Consider the following 21,531-nt stretch of genomic DNA (forward strand, 5'->3'; position numbering starts at 1 on the left):
TGATCACATTATCAGAATAAATTTACAATTAGCAATAATATCACTACTATTCTTAAAACTTAAATTTGATATAAATTCACACTTCAATATCAACCTAAATTTAAAAGTTCTGTGATATGTATTTTGAAGTCAATGAATTAAAGATGATAACTTTAATGATAATTTTAAATAACTTTTATTCTGAAGTCACCACTGCCAAAGCCTTATTCTACTTCAAAGTAACTTCTGGTGTCTAGCACATTTGTAAGATAAAGTTACCCATAACTCTGAGGTTACAACTTGAAACTCATATTGTGAGCCATTGCTAATTTTCCTATCTGACATTCCTCAGAGAGCATCTGCTGACCCTACACCCATCCCAGACATGCATTAACTATACCGAGGGCAGAAGCAGGTTAGTGGCTTTAAGAGTTGTCACATGGATTTACCCCAAATTCACTTGAAATTGTCTTTGTGACCTTACCAGGTATTCAGAGATCATATTCTCTCCATGACTTGACAAATCAGCTCAAAGTAGTTTACTTAGATTTTAAACATTAGTGTACAGATACAGGGCTGCTAATCTGTTATTCAATTCTTCCTACATTTTTTGAGCTGCTTTTTTTACATGGTGCTGATTGCTAGAGATTTAGAAGTACAATGGGGAAGAAGTATATCTTAAAAGTAGCCCCTGAAAATGGGGAGAGCTAGTTTTTTAATTGTGTCTCGATTTTACTGGGAGAGAAAAATGAAGATACTGTTTTGAGAGAAAGTAAGGCTTTTAAGAAGACAAGGCTCTTTTGTAACCAAATGGTTTAATCCAGGGCTTACTTCATGTAAATTGGAATATTTACATGAATTTATGACCCTCAGTGACTATTACAGAAACAACATCCTTAAAGCAGACATACACATCCCTCTACATTATTAGAAAATTCTGTCTTATTAGATAAATAATCAGGTCTTTTGTTGTGCCAATTTGGATAAAGGGAAGGACTGCAGCGTCTGAACCCTTATATAAAGGAGTTCACAGCTAGCACCTGAAGAGAGAAATAAATCTGGAAAATCAGGGTAGGTAAGTGAGGAAACAAAGTGAATCCAGCTTTTGCACTATTGGTGTGAGGCATAATTTGCTGTAGTGTCTTGAGGTATCAGAAAGATCTAGGGAAGAATAAGTTCTTTAAATGTTTTGCCATATGATATTACTGAAATTTCTCATCAGTTATTCAAGAGACTCCACTAAATACTTAAACTGATTTTCAACACATCCTTCCTGCTTTTTTTTTTTCTTAATAATGGAGTATTTCTTTTGAATGTGATACCACATTGCATGCTATGGGTTCACCCAGGTATTATTGGACTACATTTACATGACATCTTTTTTTCCAAATATATCCTAAAAAATATAAACGCCACTTATGAATTAAATATTAGAAATTAAATATCTACCACCTACTACTTTTGCCATTCCCCACAATCCTTCCTCTACACAGAACCAAAAACACAGGAGACCCAGTTCGGCTTGTGGCATGTGTTATTTCTGGTTTTACATGACCAACCTAAATCTAACGAAAAACTACTGTGCATCCATCCAGGCATCGTATTTATGTTCCTAAGCTCCTGAGTTCCATTCCCAAGCATACCCTCCTTACGCTATGAAAATGGTCCCTGCTGGCAATCGCTTAGTCCAACGATTATTCCTCTCTCTATCTTCTTTTCCCGTATCCCTTCTAAGCACTTCCTGCCTCTGTGTCATTTACTTTGGAATATCAAACTTACTTTTGGTGAAGACCAGATGGAGTTCACCATGTTGTATTAGACTATATAGCTCTGTCACAGCACACCTCGCTGTCAGTTTCATAGATCTGTGTTTGAGTCTTCTTTAGCAAATAACTGTCCCTTCCCAATAATTGACAGTGTTATTATTGACAATGTTGGAGAAGAAGCAACCAATTTACAAATACATGGAGTAAAATAGCTTACTTTGTAATACAAAAAAAAAAAAAAACAAGAAATATTGGGACATCAAAACAATTTCTTATCCACATGTCAAGTTAGCAATAATAGATTGTGTGTCTGAAAATATGATAAACGATTAAACATGGAGCGGATGTTGAGCAAGGTGGGTAAAGATTTCAGAGGAAGATCAACATTTAAGACTTATCAGACTATGGAATATATTTCGTTCCAAAAAGTCGAAGAAAATCCTAGTGAATCTATGAATTGTTTAAGAGAAAGGTCACTTCGTTACTAACTTGTGCTGCATGCAAATATGCCATGGAAGTAATATTCACAGATAAAGTGCTTTTACTCTGACCCGAGGAAATTACTTAATGATCCAGATATTCCCCAACTTAGACTTTCTCCTTGGGGACAAATTTGGACGTTATGAATGTGGTCTTAATTCTTTAAGATCACTACAGTAACAATGAATTACAATAACGATCTTCTTTAATACCGGCAGTTATGCATGGATATGGCATGCAGTTTCAGTAACTTTTCCTAGAGAGCTGACAGGTGTAACATCTTTAAACCCTTATTCATACTTGTTTTATCTTCCTGTGTCTGAACTGAGCCAGTTTCTGGCAGCTGATTGGGTTATTCATAACTAGGTCTCTATGACACGTTTTATAAATGCCAATTGTGAATCATAATTTATGTAGTAAGACCTACCATTTCCGGAGCAACAGTTAGGGGCCAGGTGATCCACCTCAAGATTTGTATTCCCTGTTTTATTATTTAACCGCTGCAATAATTTTATGCAGTATTGTTTACTATCTGACCTTCATTTTTATATGAAAACTGAACTCTAATTCCAGAAAGTAGGTATGACTCCCAGTCTCTGTAGAACAAAGTTAATTGCAACCAGTTATACCCTTTAGTGGTTTCTAAAATGTCTTTGGGCCTTACATTTAACTTTCAATCTCAGATGAGCTGGTTAAGACCTTGAAATGCTTACTTTTATTTTATTTTATTTTATTTATTTTATTTTATTTTATTATAAACCTGAGGATGGGAAACCCTGTTTAAAATAAAATCTGAGGACTAGGTATCTCTTATTCACTGACTTAAAAGAAAAAAAATAGTATAAGTGTAAATAAAATAAGACACACCTAAAGAGAATTACACTGCTGGCTATTAAAAAATTAATATGCACCCTCTTATTTTTTTTTCCATGAACTCTATTTTGTTTATATGAAGTTTGGGGGAAAGTGCTAAGATGAAATTTTTGGTGGAGTTTTTTGAAGGTTTTTAAACAGAGAATATTTTCCACATGGCCATACTTAATTAGTCCAACTCCACGAAGGAAATAGTGAAAATGATGACTATACCTAACATTAACTTATTACACCATTATTATAATTTAGAAACTTATATGAATTTCCAAACTCCCTTGCTTTCATGGAAGTGCCATAGAGCACATAGGGAGACAGATCAAGAAATTGCAAAGCAGATACATTATCTTACCATATGAGATACCCATGGCCACAGAGAACAACTTAACGTGGTATAGTAGGAACAGTCTCATTGGTCTCTTTCTGTGCCCTATAAGCAGAATTTTTGCGAGGAAACTGGAGACAGAATGTTAGCTGTTTTCTACAAATAAAGATATTCTCTATGTATAACCAAAATGAGATTATTAAAATCAGGAAATTAACATTAATCCGTTATTGGGATCTAAACTTTAGACCCCATTCATGCTTTATCAGTTGTTTCCATAATATCTTACTAAAACAATTTTCCAGGTCAAAATCACATGGTGCACTTAAATGTCATATCTCTTTAGTTTCCTTCAATCTGGAGCAATTCCTTACTTTTTCTTGATTTTGTGGCAGGTTTGAGGATTCTTGGCCAGTGATTATTTAGAATGTCCTCATACTGGGTTTGCCTGATGTTTCCTCATGTACAACTTCAGGATAGGCTTCTTTGTTAGGTACATCACAGACATGATGCTATAATCTTGTTGAATCTTCTCAGGTAGAACAGGGTTTTGATTTTTCCCAATAGTAAGAATGCTAATTTGTATTACTTGACCAGCATTGTGTATTAGTTACCTGTTGCTGCACAATACATTAGCCAAAACATAGCAGTGTAACACAACAAACGTTTATTATCTTACAGGATCATGGATACCCAGGAGTGGCTTGGGTGGGTACCTTTGGCTCAAGGTCACCCAAAAGGTTGTATCCAAGCTGCTGGCTGGGCTATGGTCTGATCTAAAGTCTTAATTGGGAAGAGGTAGGGATTTGCTTCCAAGCTTACTCCTGTGGTGATTGGTAGACCTCAGTCTCTTGCATGTAGACCTTTCTATAGGGTTACCTCACACCATGGCAGCTGCCTGGCCCCAGGAAGACCTATCTAAGGGATAGCTAGAGAGAAGAACATCTCTGATCAAAGCCACAGTCTGTATTTATAACCAATATTTAAAGTGACATCCTCTAATTTCTGCCATATTCCAACTGTTATAAGTAAGTCCAGTCCACATTCAGGAAATGAGATTATACAAGAGAATGGAACATAAGGTATCTAAGATCATTGAGGGCCTTCTACCACAGTTTACCCTCTGGACCCCAATGATTCATGTTGCTCTGTCATGCAATATATACTCAACCCCTTATAGGACCCAAAATTCTTTTTCCCTCATTGCATGAGTCCAAAGTCCAGAAACTCATCATACAAATCAAGTGCAAAAGCAAATGAGATTCCTTAGGTTTATTTCCTCTTGATCTCCAGACTCGTGATGCTAAAGAAACTAGTTGCGGTTACCCCCACCCCAACACCTAACTCAGAGTGGTGAGAGAGGGATGAGAAAACTCCTGAAGACATTTCTGTTAAAAAAAAAAAGAGGCAAAATGCACTAAATAAAAGAGTTACCGGTCCATCACATTCCTGAAATCTAGCTGGTAAATACTAACAGCCTTTGATTAGGTTCAAGGCTGAGAATATTTGCCCATGGCTCTCAGTTATACTGCCTGGGCTCTTGGTTCTACCTTCTGAGTTAGCCTTCATTTTTCTATGTAATGCAGCATGTACTTGCCTCTAAGCAGCACTCTTGGTTGGCTTCCTGCCAATAGAATTCAAAGGGTTCAAAGGCCTATTCTCACTGTACAATCTCCGACTCTCTTTCTTCAGTTCACACTTTTGATGTTTCTACATATAAAACTCTTTATTTTGCCAGTACTATGGGTATCCCATGAATCTTTTGGGGATTCATTGAATTAGACAAAAAAAAAAATCCCTTCAAGATAAATCCTCTCTACCTTGGACCCTATGGAGGTGCCTGAATGACAAAGCCTTTCCATGAATTAGAACCCTTATTGTTTGCTAGAAAGGATCTTTGAGTCATACTTACCCATTTATCTCTTAAGAGAGAAATTTGTCTGACTAGACAGCAAGCAAATGGACTATCCTTGATCTTTCTAAGATCTTAATAAAAAATTTTACTGTCACCGCCATGGCTTTTTCTTTTGACCATGCTTTCCCATGTGACCTGGATTTGATTTTGGCCTAGAAACCATTTCTTAATTTTAGCATCACTTGCCATCTGGAAAGACTAGTAATCTTTAAAACCAGTGAGACCTGGATCCTTCTGTTCAAAAGTCCCTAGGTCCTTTTTCTACTGTTCAAATAAATGCAGGCAACAGTTTTGCTAAATTTTCTGCCACTGCATGACAGTGATCTTCTAGTTACCAGTAAGATATTCTCAGTTTCCTGCAAGTCCTCACATGCAGCACCTTCCAAGTCCAACATGCAATAAAGAGGGTGTTCAATGCCTTTTATCCTGACATCCCCCTCAAAGCCCACACTGCCTGACTGCAAAACCATTGCCACCTTTTACATGTTTGTTATAGCAGCACCCCACTACCAGGTACGAAGTTGCTATTATCTACGACTGCATAACAGATTACTACAGGATTTAGAGGCTTAAGACTGCAAGTATGTATTATCTCTTGATTTATCTGGGTCATGACTTTGGGCTCAGCTTAGCTGGGTGTCTCTGCATTAAAGTCTCTTGTGGATTTAGAGTCAAGCTGGCAATAAAAAAATGTTGTTTCATCTGAAGATTCCCCTGTGTGGGGGGGTATACTTCCAAGCCCAGTCATGTGGTTGTTGTCTTGGAGTTGATATCCTGTTACTTCTGCTATATTTTATTTGTTGGGATCAACTTGATAAGTCCATTTTATTCTCCAGGGAAAGGAATTAGCCAAAGGTGTGAATATTTGAGACAGTCATAATTGAGGTCCATCTTAAAGGTTGTCCACATTAGACAATGATTCCACTATAAAGCTAGTCTTTATCGCTTTGTAATTATTACATATTTTGTCAAAAGTTTTTTTTTTGTCAAAAGTTATTTTGAAATTAGGGTGATAACCTGGTCCTCATCACACGTTCAAATTATCCATCTATTAGTAAGGGCTCTCTTTGATTCTTAAAGAACCTAATGTGTTTTTGGAAGCGATTATCTCTGGGTTGTATTTTCCATATGCATTAACAGTGTTTAAATCAGCAGTCCTTCATCTGACTTGGATTTCCTTCATAATTTGTTGAGCTGAGTCCAAATTTTGATATGAGAGGCTAAAGATGACCTATGAAGTTGTTGATAAGGGACATTTTTGCCAAAATATTTGTTTTTGAAATTTCTTTTCCACACACACACACACACACATGCATATATAAAACAGACCTCTGTTGTAACATATTCAAATGCAGTATGTGGGTATTAAACTTAGGAGTCCAAATCCCTGCTCGACTATTTCCTAGGTGTGAGTATTTGCATAGGTTATCTGTCCTCATTGTGCTTTGGTTTCATTACCTGCAAATGAGGAATGAAAATACCTAATTCCCAGAGTTACTGCAAGCAGTAAAAGAGAAAATTTATGTGTAACACTTACCACAATGCCTGGATAAATGCGATCAATAAATGGGGATGGATCCTATTAATAATTTGATGAATGTTCTCAGGAAACTGGTAAGAGAATGCCTAACTTGTAGAGGTCCTAGCTAATTACCTCCTCCTTTATTTTTCCATATAGTCCCTCCCTCTGAAACATGAGCTCAATATTGATGATTGCTTTTACTACAAGCTCTACCTAGTCTCTTTAAAAACCTAATAGTCTTTCTATCCCAATTTACATTTTCCTAGGTGTAGAGTACTCTCCCATATTAATTTGTGGTGACAAGCTGTTGGTTTGTAAGAAACACTAATTATCAGATTACACTTCCACTTTCCAATCTGCTGGGTGGCTTTAGCACATTTGATGAGATTGAGCTAGGCCTGGTGATCCGTCCGGTGTAGCAGTGAAGTGTCCACAGCACACAGCGTGGCAGAGCTATTTTCAGGGCCATAGGATGTTATGACTGTGTGTTCAGGGAGCATTTTATTCCTCCGTTTGAGTCCTATGTTTTTATTAGCAGTACAATTGCAAAGGTAATACTATTGACAGCTTGTGTGTGGCCTTGAGAGAAGTGTATGAATTGTTTTAGCAGCAGCACAGTGACTCCCTAAACATAAACCATGCTGCATTGATAGTTATTTTAGCAGCCACTGATCAGCAATAAATGTTAAAAATTAACAAGAAGTTCCTTTTTTTCCTAACCACCAAATGACTCTAAGCATTAAATATATGTTAGCAGGATTTGCTGCTTGGCCACTGAGTGGTTCAAAACATTAAACATATTTTTAAAGTATTACACTTTCCCCAGCCTCCAAGTGGTTGTAAACATTAAATATGTTTTATAAAAACTGCTTTGCCAGCTACTGGCAGGATAGCTATGAACATCATTTTTCTTTAAAGTTGCCTTCCAGCTGCAAGACTGTTTTTTTTTTCTCTTATTTGCTCTATTCTATTTATTTTTTTGTACCACACAAGCCGGTAAGAGGGAACATTGGCCCAATTGTCTCTTATGATAAGTGATCATGGGAGCACTGTTGTACCCATAAAAAACCATGCAAGCATTAGGAGTTCTCAGAGGTTCAATTGCTTGTGCTGGGGATTCCACATAGATGTCAGCTACATCTCCCAAAATCATTTTCGTTTCTGCTTTCCATTGTGCAATGCATGGAGTTATGAAGATGGGTAGGATCTAAGCTTAGTATTTAGGAATATAAATATAACCTCAAGCAGCCAGACGCAGATGGATTATGCCCATTGATCAAGGTGAAAATATCCCATTGAGAAAACAGGCTCCAAGACAGGCAAAATGGCAGGACTAGTAAGTGAATGAGATCTTTAACCCAAACATGAGGAAGGACTTGAAATCTCTGTCTGGAAATAGCTCAGTGTGACAACTGCATGCAATTCCGACAGTGGAGGGCATGTCCCTATATGAAAGTCTATCCAGGAATTAGTCCAGAAAATTTGTTTATTTGAACCACATTCACAATGAAAATGAAGTGTGGCACTTGAGTCAACTGAAAACATGAATCTTCTCTGTCACGCCAGGCACAGCAATTCATCATCAAGCCAAATGAATTACCCAGTAAAGCTTTTATTTCTACCAGGTCCAAGTGTTTTCCAAATCATATAAAATTGTCTTTTGCCAAAAGTTTTATTCTAGGTATATGTTCATCAGATTTCAATATCTATGGAATACCCATTATGTACCAGGCACTTTTAGGTACTGAGATTGGAACAGTTACAAAAACAGACACAACTCCTGCCCTCAGAAAGTTTCATTCCAGAGATCTAGTGCAGGGGCAGGCAACTATGTTCCATTTCAGGGGAAAGCAGTCACACTTCATCTACATATCATCTGTGCCTTTTCACACTATGGTGGCAGTGTTGACAAAAACCTGTATGACCAACAAAGACTAAAATATTTACTATCTGGTCCCTTATAGGAAGTTTGTTGAGCCATGAAATAGTGGATTCAGTATTGGAGGAAGTTAAGATAAGGTCAATATTTTAAATACATGTATGAGAAAGAGGAGTTTATCTCCTCAAGAAGAAACGAACGAGAGAAAGAAAGAAAGAAAGAAAGAAAGAAAGAAAGAAAGAAAGAAAGAAAGAAAGAAAGAAAGAGAAAGAAAGAAGGAAGGAAGGAAGGAAGGAAGGAAGGGAAAGAAAGAAAGAAAAGAAAGAAAGAAAGAAAGAAAGAAAGAAAGAAAGAAAGAAAGAAAGAAAGAAAGAAAGAAAGAGAGAAAGAGAGAGAGAGAAAGAAAGAAAGAAAGAAAGAAAGAAAGAGAGAGAAAGAGAGAGAGAGAAAGAAAGAAAGAAAGAAAGAAAGAAAGAAAGAAAGAAAGAAAGAAAGAAAGAAAGAAAGAAAGAAAGAAAGAAAGAAAGAAAAGAAAGAAAGAGAAAAAGAAAGGCGCCTGGGTGGCTCAGTTGGTTAAGCGACTGCCTTCGGCTCAGGTCATGATCCTGGAGTCCAAGGATTGAGTCCTGCATCAGGCTCCCTGCTCGGCAAGGAGTCTGCTTCTCCCTCTGACCCTCCCCCCTCTCATGTGCTCTCTCTCTCATTCTTTCTCTCAAATAAATAAATAAAATCTTAAAAAAAAAGAAGAAAGAAAGAAAGGAAAGAAAGAAAGAAAGAAAGAAAGAAAGAAAGAAAGAAAGAAAGAAAGAAAGAAAGAAAGAAAGAAAGAAAGAAAGAAAGAAAGAAAGAGAAAAAAAGAAAGGAAGAAAGGTAGATATGGTATGGCCAGAGGTAAAATGAGGAGTGGAAGCAAGTCCCACACTAACTTAGGCTCCCATTTAGTTTGTGCTGAAAGGAATGGTTTGACTTGATTATAAATGTTTAAGCATTGTCTTAAGTATTAAAGGTTCATGATATTGTATTTTTTATTTCCCTGCAAAAATAATTATTTCAATTATGTAACCATATATATATATATATATATATTTTTTTTTTTTAATTAGAAAAATTTAAAGCTGAAACTAAGAAGGTAGAAAAAGAATAACCTCTAGATTGGGTGGAAACATTCCTTATTTGATGTCTTGGGATTCATTAAGTTCTTTGCCTCACTGGGATATAAGCAGTAAAAGAAAAACTCAAAATTACTGGAAGCAAATTTAAACCCAAAAACCAGTCTTAATGATTGCTACCCAGTAAGTATTACAGGAGACTTTCTCAGAAAGTTAGTTTCAGATGACTTTATCAAGTTTGGCATTATTTTCAATTCTGACCAAGAAACTGAAACTTGAAAAAAAAATCAGCAGCTACAATTTTATAAATAATTAACAAAAATGAATATCAAAATACGGTACAATTTGTTTAATTGGCAACAGTACTAGAAGGAAAAGAAACATGTCAATTGAACTGTCATCTATGCTAATTTTGCCTCTGAGAAAAACATTGTAATGGGATAATTTCATGAAATGCTTTGATGGCAAGAAAGTGCCAAAATATGATTAGATCCTGCACAATTCAAATTAGACAAGATAGCAATTGGTGGTAGCCTGAATATGGAGAGGTTTTGTTTCACGCCTTTTTCTTCTCTTTTTCCATGTGTTTAATCAAGGATATTTTGTTTGACAGTGAAATGATTTATACTAAAAACATTGTTATCACAAGAATTTAGTAGAAACTTCACTATAAAAGGAGAAAACACACTTCCATGTTCCCAAATCTCTTAAAAAATATAATTACCATCTGAAAGAATTTGTCATCTTCAAAGACGTAATTTTTTTAAAGATTTATTTATTTATTTTGAGAGAGTGAGAATGAGAGAGAGAGAGAGTACATGAGAGGGGGGAGGGTTAGAGGGAGAAGCAGGCTCCTCGCTGAGCAGGGACCCCGATGCGGGACTCGATCCCGGGACTCCAGGATCACGACCTGAGCTGAAGGCAGTCGCTTAACTGACTGAGCCACCCAGGCTCCCAAAGACGTAATTTTCTTTTTTTTTTGTAACTGATGCTAAGTACCTATTTAGCTAAAGGCCATAATTAGAAGTAACTCACCCTTATGATTATGTTTATATTTCTATTGTCGAATATATTCACTTGGTATTTAAACCGGGTTGTCTTTTATTATTTTTATTTCTACTCAGTCAAAATGGATATTCTAGAATTTTAAATGGTCATGTAAATTTTACTACCTATATGTCTTTTTCCTAGTTCTTTAAAAAAATAATCTGGTATATACCTAAACTAACATAGAGTTCTGAAAATCATAAATACACATGGGATTATGAAGAATTCATTTTCTGGTAGTTCTTAGCTTTGCACAAAAGGTTGCTTAAATACAATGTGTAAAAATTCTCTTTTGTATTTTTCAAATATGATTTATGTGTCACCTGAACCATAACAGATCCTTATTCCATATCACCAAGAACACTGTCTTCCTATGTTAATTCCTAAAAACAGAAGCAGGTTTAGAGTTTCTAAATGTGGGAGAGCAATTAGAGTTAAATAGTATTGAGTCTTTTCTTATAATAATAAGATTATTTTATTTGTTAAATACCAGGAGGAGGAAGACTTTTAAAGATTATTCTTTGGGTGCATATAATTACTTCACATCAGAGTGGCTTATGGAAAGTATCTTATAAAGCACTAGTACAACTGAAAATATTGAGGTTAAAAGAGTGATTGTTGAACACTTGTGATAAATAATTGTCCTAATTCTAGAAAGGCAGAATATTACAGGGAAAACAAAATAGACTTTGTAATACCAAAAATCTGGATTCAAACTTTGATGAAGTATGAGGGAATATTTAGAAAAGAGTCTCCTTTTTGTAAAGCTTAGATGGAAAGTACTGTTTGCCACTAAAATTATTTTTATAAGGATTGAGAGAGATACAATTTGTAAAAAACAACAAACAAAAAACTAAACCTTAGAAGGGTTTCAATAAATTCTAATCATTCCCTCCTCCCTTCCCTCAGCAGCTTTTTCTATGGGGTTTTAGATTTGGGGAAGGTAAGAGTCTGACTAATTTTCTTTCTTTATCCTTGTGATTATTCCTAGTGAATCAAGTAAGAAGGACAGTTCTAGAAACATCTCCTTCCATGAATACATATATATTTTTTATTAAATACCATTCATCCAAAATATTTGAATAAAGTCTCAGAACATAGGTAATACTATATGACAGGTATAAAATATCAGGAAATACTACACAAAAATAAGTCTACTGGATGTTAAAAGTAATGTCTTATAGTTCAAATTCATAAAAATGGACTGCATAAATACATTTCAAAACTATCAACCAATGCAATCTAATTTTCATTTATAGAACATTACACACAAACTTGCATGATAACATCTTAATCAGATTTACATGGAACATTTATGAAGAAGGACTATGTATTCTAGGCTCTAAAACTATATAAATTCCATAAGATTAAAATCTGAGATGAAGCAATGGTCTCTACATTGTTTGGGATATTGTTTAAATGAATGTGTACCTTTGTGAAACTCAATAAATTGAACATTTAAGGTCTATGCATTGTACTGTATATAAAGTCTAACAAAGAACAAGTAAGTAGGTAGGTAGATGGATGGATAGATAGAAAAGTAAATAAAAAATAAGAAAGTCAATCAATCAACACATCAGTAAATAATGTATAAAAATACTGTGTAAAAAAAGTTAAGCCCTGTAAAGGTGAGTAACCCATATCTTTTATTGGCAAAAATGCAAATGTTACTTTTTGTTTGAATCCAAAAATAACCCCCATATCAGAAGTAGAAGTAATGGAATTTGGTTCATACTATAAGATTTGGTCAGGGAATTCATTACAGGTGATCTTCCTTCCTATTCATAGAAAATGTTTGTGTTAAGTCTCTGCTTTTAGAAGAAAGCATTCAATTTAGCTCTATAAATTATGAGTTCCAAAATAAGTGCTTTTAAGCATTAGAGATTAGTAAGAAGAACAGAGCCTGAACATTGCGGCAAACATAAAGGATGGAGATGCCCCTATTTTCAGAAGACCTGTAGAATGATCACTAAAAGGAAAAATCACATAAACACAGTTTTTTCTCTGCAATTATTTTAAGTGTCTTCTAAATTTTGCACAGTAAACTATTTATTGCCATCTAATATTGTTCAATATTCCTTCTTTGTGGGTTTATTTTGTTTTATACTATTTCTGTTGGTTCTGGTTTATTTTGTCTTACTCTATTGTATTCTATGAGAATATTGTAAGATTAGATTGAAGATACAAAATATTTGAAATTTCTTCTACTTGGTCACCACATGAATGGGGCTACCTTACACAGTGTTCAAGTCTTGAGATTAGCTTGTTCACACAAACTCAGGTTGTGAGATACAAGATAGCACTGGTTTACATCTGGTTCATCTTACTCTGACAGTGTAGGCTTTGATGATATTAATCTTCTGGAGAACTCTTGTTAAACTTTATAACATATGTTATAGTTGGGCTTTTGTTTCTTGTTCATTCACTCTGAGGCTTTCAAATAAATCTATATTTGTAGGGAGAAAAAATTTGCTGCTGGAAACAGTATCTGTATCTCTCTGGATTCCTTTTTCTTTTCAAATTTGGCCTCATAACTTATTAAAATTATATAAACTCTCAATGTTTTTAAAAAGGTGTTTAAAAATGTAACATAACTAGCATTTTTTTTCCCATGGGAGATATAGTCCAAGTAACATTCCTGCATTGCTAGAGATTGAAATCTTTGCTTATTCGTATATGCAGTACATTTTATATATTCGACCATTTGTCTTTTTCTAATTACTTTTATTTTAAAACTCATTTTTGGAACCTCTATTGTATGGGAAAAGAGATTGGCATTTGATTAAGACAATACGAATTTCCACCTGAACGGCCATAGGCAAGTGATTTGACATTGGCAAGCATCTGTTTTCTCTTTTTGACATTGTAAAATGGACATGCATAACTCTGCTCTATATGGATTAAAGAAATTAATGTGTAAAAATCTAACATAATACCTGAAAATAATAGGACCAGAATATTTAACTCCCTCAGCCTTCCTATCTGCCACAAAACTTCTTGGATGTGAATATCCCAAGGGAAGACATGATATAACCCCTGTACTCAATAACATGGATTTCATTGTTGTGTTCTGGGGCAAGTACTTCTTCCAAACAAATCAGACCGTATCAGTCATATAACTTTCTTCTGTATATTATAAATTCCTAATATTCTCCTGTTTGCAGGAGAATCGAGGATAAATTATTTGCTCACAATCATAACCAAAAAGTACCTAGAGAATAAAAGCCACTAAAATAAGCCAAGCATCAGTTCAATTAATAACTGATCTCTCCTTCTTTCAGAAATACATCAGTTGTTACTCCAGTAGTAAAATCTCTCATTTTACAATACTAAAGCAGATGCTCTGACAGTTACAAGCAACATACAGAGTTTTAGACTGCAGTCTCACTTCTGAGTTTTAGCTTGTGGGCTTAATTTTTTTTAAATCATTTAATTTACTAATAAAGTTACTAACTTGGTAACTGTGAAGCCATGTATTTTTCTCCCCAATGTGGTAAGGCAGAATGAGCTAGCAATAGGTTGTCTTCATTTTTGAATAATGATTCAGCATTAATTTAGATATACAAAACGTACACATACACACACTACTCTGAGGGGAGGGAGGTGGGGAAACAAAGTAAACATGCTCAGAAACACAGAAGAAATATGTAACGTCTAATTTTAACTTTAAGAACAGGAGGGAGAGGAGTGTCAATCATCTAAAAAATATTCTAAGTGTTTTGGTTTAGGCAACCTATGTAGTTAAATAAGTATTTTGTTGCCAGTCAATATGCTAGAATCATAATTACAGCAATGAAAATAATTATTTTCATTGAGTTATAAAAAATATCTGTGTGCTCAACAGCGTTATCTGTCCATTCCTGTTAAACAATATGCTGTTGAAGGGAGGACAGAGGTAGACCTTATTTTACATTTTAGAAATTTTTTCTTACCTCTGTCAACCTATGTGATGAGTGTTGTACCATTCCAACGTTATTAATTCATTTGTGATTGCTCTCTAATTGCTTATTATTTTTTCTATAGCTCTAGTCTGAGAAATATCATATTGTGACTTTTACAAAGTCTCTTAAAATTTCTGTAATGCCTAATTTTTAGTATTAAATTTAATAATGTGAGACTATTCATACAGATATCAAACCATATGTATTCATACATATTCCAAACCATAAGAGCGTTAATAGAAAATATTAAATATTATATAAACTTAAATAATTTTATTATATAATTATTATTTATTAAATTATTCATTTAAATTGTATATAATTATATATATATAGCATTTAAAAATTTAGACTCTGTCCAGTCCTTACCTCATTACATATACATAAACATATATATAATGATAAATAATATAAATAATATAATGCTTTTTAAAAGCATCATGATACTATAATAGAATAGCTATGAACTGAAGCAGCTTTACCACCACTCGCCTAAAAGGTACAGCACCACAATTTTTTTCCACTTTCACATTACACATAACCAAAATTGTAAATTGGAAGACCTAGACACTCCTTTCTGTGATTCCTCCATTAACTTTTCCCGCCAGTTCATCTCCAACAGGGATAAACCCGTCCACTCCCAAAGGTTTTCAAACCTTAACTGAGGTAACCTACGGTTGGTTATACTGCAATAGAGCATTACCTTCGTTTACATGATTAATGTAATGCAAGGAAGTGCTTTCTTTCATTATCAAGGATATCTGCTTCAAAGGGATTTTTCTTTTACCACAGAGTAATGAATGTTTTTCTGCTTATTTTTATTTTGCATATAAATACATATTTATTATTTCAGTTTCATCAAGTAAAGTAGAATTAGAAAGGGAAATTATGAAGTAATTTCAGAAAGAAGGTAGTAGACTATGTTTATATACTTTAACACTTTTTAAAATATTTGTGGCAAAAAATAAAATAAAATAAAATATTTGTGGCTATGTCAAAATCTAATGATATTTCTTTTATCATATAACAATGTTATTATTGTGAATGACAATGCATTCTAATATATTTAGAAATGAAATTTTACTTTTTAATTAAAAAAAAGTCACTGATTTGATATTAGCACAGCCTTACCTGCATGTTTTAAATTAATATTTGCCTGATACATCTTTATCTTGTTACTTTCATTGCATTTGAAGTTTAGTTTCATGTAGATAGCATACTGTTGGCTTTGTGTTTTGTTTGTTTGCATCCACTCTGTCGACCTCTATCTTTTAGTTGGTTTATTTAGACCATTTATATTTAACTTAGCTATTGATATGTTGTGACTTAAGTCTGCCATTTATTATTTGCTTTCTGTTTAGGTTTACTAAATTTCTCTTTCCCCTTTTCCTCTTTTTTTTTTTTTTTTTTTTTTGCCTTCCTAGAGGGTATGCAAACACTTTAGGATACCATCTTTATTTTAATGTTTTTAAGTATATGATTTTATTTAGTTTTCTTAGTTGTTTAGCTAAAACAATATACATGTCCCATCTTTATTTTAATGTTTTTAAGTATATGATTTTATTAAGTTTTCTTAGTTGTTTAGCTAAAACAATATACTTGTGTAAATTATCACAGTCTACCACTATTGATGTTGTAACATTTTGAGTGCAATGTAGGAAATTTAATACCATGTAGGTCCATTTACCCTTTCAACTTTATTTTTTTAAAGATTTTTATTTATTTATGAGAGAGAGAGAAGACAGAGAGAGCAGGTGAAGGAAGGGGCAGAGGGAGAGGGACAAGCAGACTCCAAGCTGAGTCCGAAGATTTTAGTGGGGCCATCCAAGGATCCTGAGATCATGACCAGAGCCGAAACCAAGAGTTGGATGCTTAACCGACTGAGCCACCCCGGCGCCCCATACCCTTTCTACTTCTAAAATACAATTATCTTAAATATTTTCTCAACATTCATTGAGGACCTCACCAGATAATGTAATCATTTTCACTACAACTATTAAATATGATTTAATAAGTTCGTAAGAAGTATGATATCATGTTTATCCCTATTTTTACTTTATTTTATTTACTTTATTTATCCTGTCTAAATGAGATGGATTTTTTTGAAGTTCCGAACCTCCTCCTTTCATCGTTCTTTTTCTGTTTAGAGAACATCCATTAAGCATTCTTTAAGAGTAGAACAGATTCTTTTAGTTTTTCTTCAATTTACAATTTCTTTGCTTCCCTTTTACCTCTGAAGGATATGAATATTGGATATAGAATTCATAGTTCATAGTTCTTTCTCTGCTGTACTTCAAAAATCTTGTCCACTTCTTCTGGCCTTTATGGTTTCAGATGAGAAATCCGTTGTCATTTAAATTATTGTTCTCCTATAAGAAATGTGCCATTTTTCTTTGTCTGCTGTCAAGATTTTGATTTGCTCTTCAATTTCAGAAATTTAATTATTATCAGTCTTGGCATAGATTCTTTAGGTTTATCCTATTTGGATTTACTCAGTTTCTTGAATATTTATTTTTATATCTTCCTTCAAATTTGGAAAGTTTCAGTCATTATTTTTTAATGCTTCTTCAGTCCATATTCTGTCTCCTCTCTTCTGGAACTCTGATGATAGTGACTATAAGCTCTTTTGTTATTGTTCTACAGGTACCTGAGATTCTTTTTTCCTTCCAGTCAATTTTCTGTTTGTTGTTCAGGCCAAATATGTTATATTTGTATGTCTTCAAGTTCATTGATTCTGTCCTCTATCTCTACTTTACTGTTGTGCCCATCTACTGAATGTATCATTTCTATTAGTGCAAATTTTGTTCCATAACTTCCCTTAATCATTGCTGGAATTTTTTTTGTATTATGTTATGTTAATCACCATACATTACATCATTAGTTTTTGATGTAGTGTTCCATGACTCGTTGTTTGCGTATAACACCCAGTGCTCCATTCAATACATGCCCTCTTTAATACCCATATTTTTTTCAAAAGAATGAAAAATAGCAAATTTTAATATTTTATTTATGTCTGCTTTAAAATGCTTGTCAGATGATTCCAATCTCTGATTCATCTTGATGTTGATAATCGTTGATTGTCTTTTCTCATTTAAGTTGTGAAATTCTTGGTTCTTTGTGTAACAAGTGTTTTTTTTTATTATGTAGTAGATATTCTTGATATTATGTTATGAACTCTAGATTCTATTTAATCTTTTTTTTCTTTTTTTTAAGTAAACTCTACCAGCAATATGGGGCTTGAACTCAGGACCCCAACATCAAGAGTTGCAGGCCCTACTAACTCAGCCAGCCAGGCACCCCTCTATTTACTCCTTTTTAAAAAGCATTTTAAAAAATATTTCTGTTGATGCATAGTGTGAAGACTGGGAAGGCGTGCATATTCAGCTTCCTGTTGGGCCCTACTAATGTCTCTTTACCAAAAGTGGGTGCTGACTCATACTGCTTCATTGCTGACTAATGAGATGGAAGTTCAGCTGCCCCCTCTACCACTAGTAACTTCCTGGTGAAAGTGGGGCAGTGACTCACACATCTGTTGCTTTCAACTGGGAATATATACTCAGTTCCCTAATTCAGTCCACTGACATAAGGGAGGGGGAAGTAGGAACTGAATCACACCACTTGTTGCTTCCAAGGAGTAGGGAAGGTGCTAGGCCAGGCCAGAATTGGTTCTGATAATTAGGGAGACTATTGAAAGTTCTTGCTTTTTACAGTACTCAATTTCATGGCTCAAATAATGCATGCCACCTTATCACCATGGGATATATGAAAGACAGTATTGCATACTTGTTCATGATGTAGACTCCAGGGCAGGGCTTCAGTCCCAGTTTCACACTGAAATATGAATATATTTATGCATATAAAAAAATTCAGGTGCAAAATTAGATGTGTCACCCATCTGTGTCTTAATTTTCTTGTCTTTAAAATGGGAAAACTGAGAGCTCATAGAGAGGTTCTGACAAAACAAGAACAAAATGTCAAGCAAAGTATTTAGAACAATGCCTGGAAACTTGTTAAATTTCTTTAGATGTTAACTTTAGTTACACAGAGGGTAACATGTATCCAGTTTTGCCCCACAGTATTATTTTCATTGTTGTCTCAACATAATTAATAGCACACTTGTTAACTCTCAAAAGTGCCCCAGTTTAGACAACAAATTATATAATCCACCTACTTATATTTTGTTCTTTATTGCATAACAATCATCGATTCGCTCAGTCCCTCAAAATTCTTGAACTCTGTTTATGTCATTAGCCTTTATTCTCCTGAGCACAGTATAAAACAGTCAAAGGCTATTTCAAACAGTGAATTAGAGCAGAAATATGCAGTTCAATTTCCTAGGGATATAAGCCAGGGAGGTCTTTTGCCATCGTAGAAGAAGCAGTGAACTGGAAGTCAGGAAAAATGCATAAATATACTTAGAATGATGTAACTTTTTTTTCCCTCCTCTCACCTGATACAATTAAAGTGCTCTGTGGCTCAGTTTCTCCTTTGTAAGAAGATAAGGTTGGACTAGATAACTTATAAAGATCCTTCTAAAATGATTCTGAGGTTTTATACAGACATAGCTATTGATACAGGTTTATAGATACAGATATGGATAATGTTATAGATAAAAATATACATTTGGTCCCTAGCTTGCACTGTATCTGGAGACTTTAGAGGAGAATCCATTCCTTTGCCTTTTCTATCATGTAGAGGCCACCTGTATTACTTGCTTATAGCCCTTTTCTCCATCTTTAAGTCACATCACTCCAATCTCTCCTTCCATGTCACTGATCCCATCTACAACTGTAACTGTCTTACTCATATAAGGATCCTTGTAATTATGCTGGGCCCACTCAGATAACCCAGGTTCATCTTCCCATCTCAAGATTCTTGAATAATTACATTGGCAATGTCTTTTTTCCATGTTAACATATTAACAGTTCCAAGGATTAGGAGGTAGACATCTTGGGAAGCCATTATTCTGTCCACCACAACAGATACTCTTCCATTTCCATACTTGAAAATAAAATAATCTCCTAAACAACAAAGAAGCTAGATTAGAAAATCAAACTGGCCACACCAGTCTCTACATTGAAACTTGAGAATGGTTACATCGTACATTTTGATTCCAATGGAGAGATTTTCTACCTAATGCTCTTTCCATTGTATACCTTGTCACTTTTTTCTCTTACTTTGAAGTCAGAGAACACTAACGAGTTTGCAAATATATAATCTAAAAGCTTTTGTCCAAAGAGTTCTTAGAATTCCACTATATCTAAGTACACAATTACTAATTTAAGTTTAATTTAGTGGAACAGTTGAGCTTCTTTTAATTTTTTTTTTTTTTTTAAAGTAGGCTCTGTGCCCAACATGGGTGCTTGAACTCATGACCTTGAGATCAAGAGTCCTTGCTCTATCAACTGAGCCAGCCAGGCACCCTTCAGTTTCTTAATGGGAATGACTAATTTTTCTTTTCTTTCTTTTTTTTTTTAAGATTATATTTATTTATTTGTCAGAGAAAGAGACAGAGAAAGAGCACAAGCAGGGGGAAAGGCAGACAGAGGGAGAAGCAGGCCTCTTGCCAAGCAGGGAACCTGACCCCGGACTCAGTCCCAGGACCCCGGGATCATGACCCGAGTCAAAGGCAAACACCCAACCGAATGAGCCATCTGGGCATCTCTCTTTTCTTTTTTTTAAAGATGCGGTGAGATTGGGAGGGAGAGGCAAACGGAGAGGGAGAGGGAGAGAGAATCTTAAGCAAGCTCCATGCCCATTTTGGAGCACACGTGGGCCCTGATTTCACAACCCTGAGATTGTGACCTGAGCCAAAATTAAGAGTCAGATGCTCAAGTGACTAAGCTATTCAGGGACTCCCCTGCCTTTTTTTTTTTTTTTTTGACTAGTCGCATTTTTTAAAAAGATTTTTACTTATTTATTTATTTGAGAGAAAGAGAGCGCACATGAGCAGAGGGAGGGGCAGAGGGAGCAAACGAGAATCTCAAGCGGACTCTGCACTGTGCATGGAGCTCACCATGGGGCTGGATCCCATAACCTGGAGATCTTGACATAAGCTGAAACCAAGAGCCCCATGCTTAACCTACTGAGCCACCCAAGCACCCTGATTAGTCACATTTTTTAAGTTTGTTTTTTAGCATAAAATAACATCATTCAGTATTTGAAACATCTGGGCTCAAAAATTAAAGAAAAAAGAAATTTCCATACAATGAAAACTTTTAGGTATACATGGTGTTTAAATGACTCATTATCTTAATTTCTATCTTTTTATAAATGTTGAATAATCTCAGAAACCATTATCTTGTTCCAAAAATTGTCAAGCAAGGTGCATTTCCTTTTGATGTTTAGATAGTTAGGTTATTTCAAATTTTTCTCTTATTATGTTGCTATCCTAAAGCTTGCCTTTGGCTGGAGCCAACTACCTGCAAATTTTTACCTACAAATAGTCATAGAAAGACATTGCAAATTAGTGCAGCTTCTGGTAAATAAAATAACCTGCAGCTAGCTTGCAGGCAGCAGTGAATAATAAAATAGGTGTACTAAAGTTCATTTCAGACTTTAGTCCCTTTTGAAGTGAAGGGAAAAATTAATAACTGGGGAGTCTGTGACTCTCTCATGAGCATGATAGATTATTTCAAATACAAACACAGGCTTATGGACCATTTACAGACAATTCTGAAATTTATGTTATAATCTCA

The 21,531-nt window shown here is 34.7% G+C and overlaps 1 protein-coding gene across 4 annotated transcripts in view; it reads left to right on the forward strand.

Annotated features, from left to right (window-relative positions):
- The window catches only part of CDH12 (cadherin 12), a 1,005,284-nt gene that overhangs the window by 818,009 nt on the left and 165,744 nt on the right, over positions 1–21,531 (forward strand). The window lies entirely within an intron of this gene.

This window comes from Zalophus californianus, chromosome 5, assembly GCF_009762305.2.
Source record: "Zalophus californianus isolate mZalCal1 chromosome 5, mZalCal1.pri.v2, whole genome shotgun sequence".
Taxonomy (NCBI): Eukaryota; Metazoa; Chordata; class Mammalia; order Carnivora; family Otariidae; genus Zalophus; species Zalophus californianus.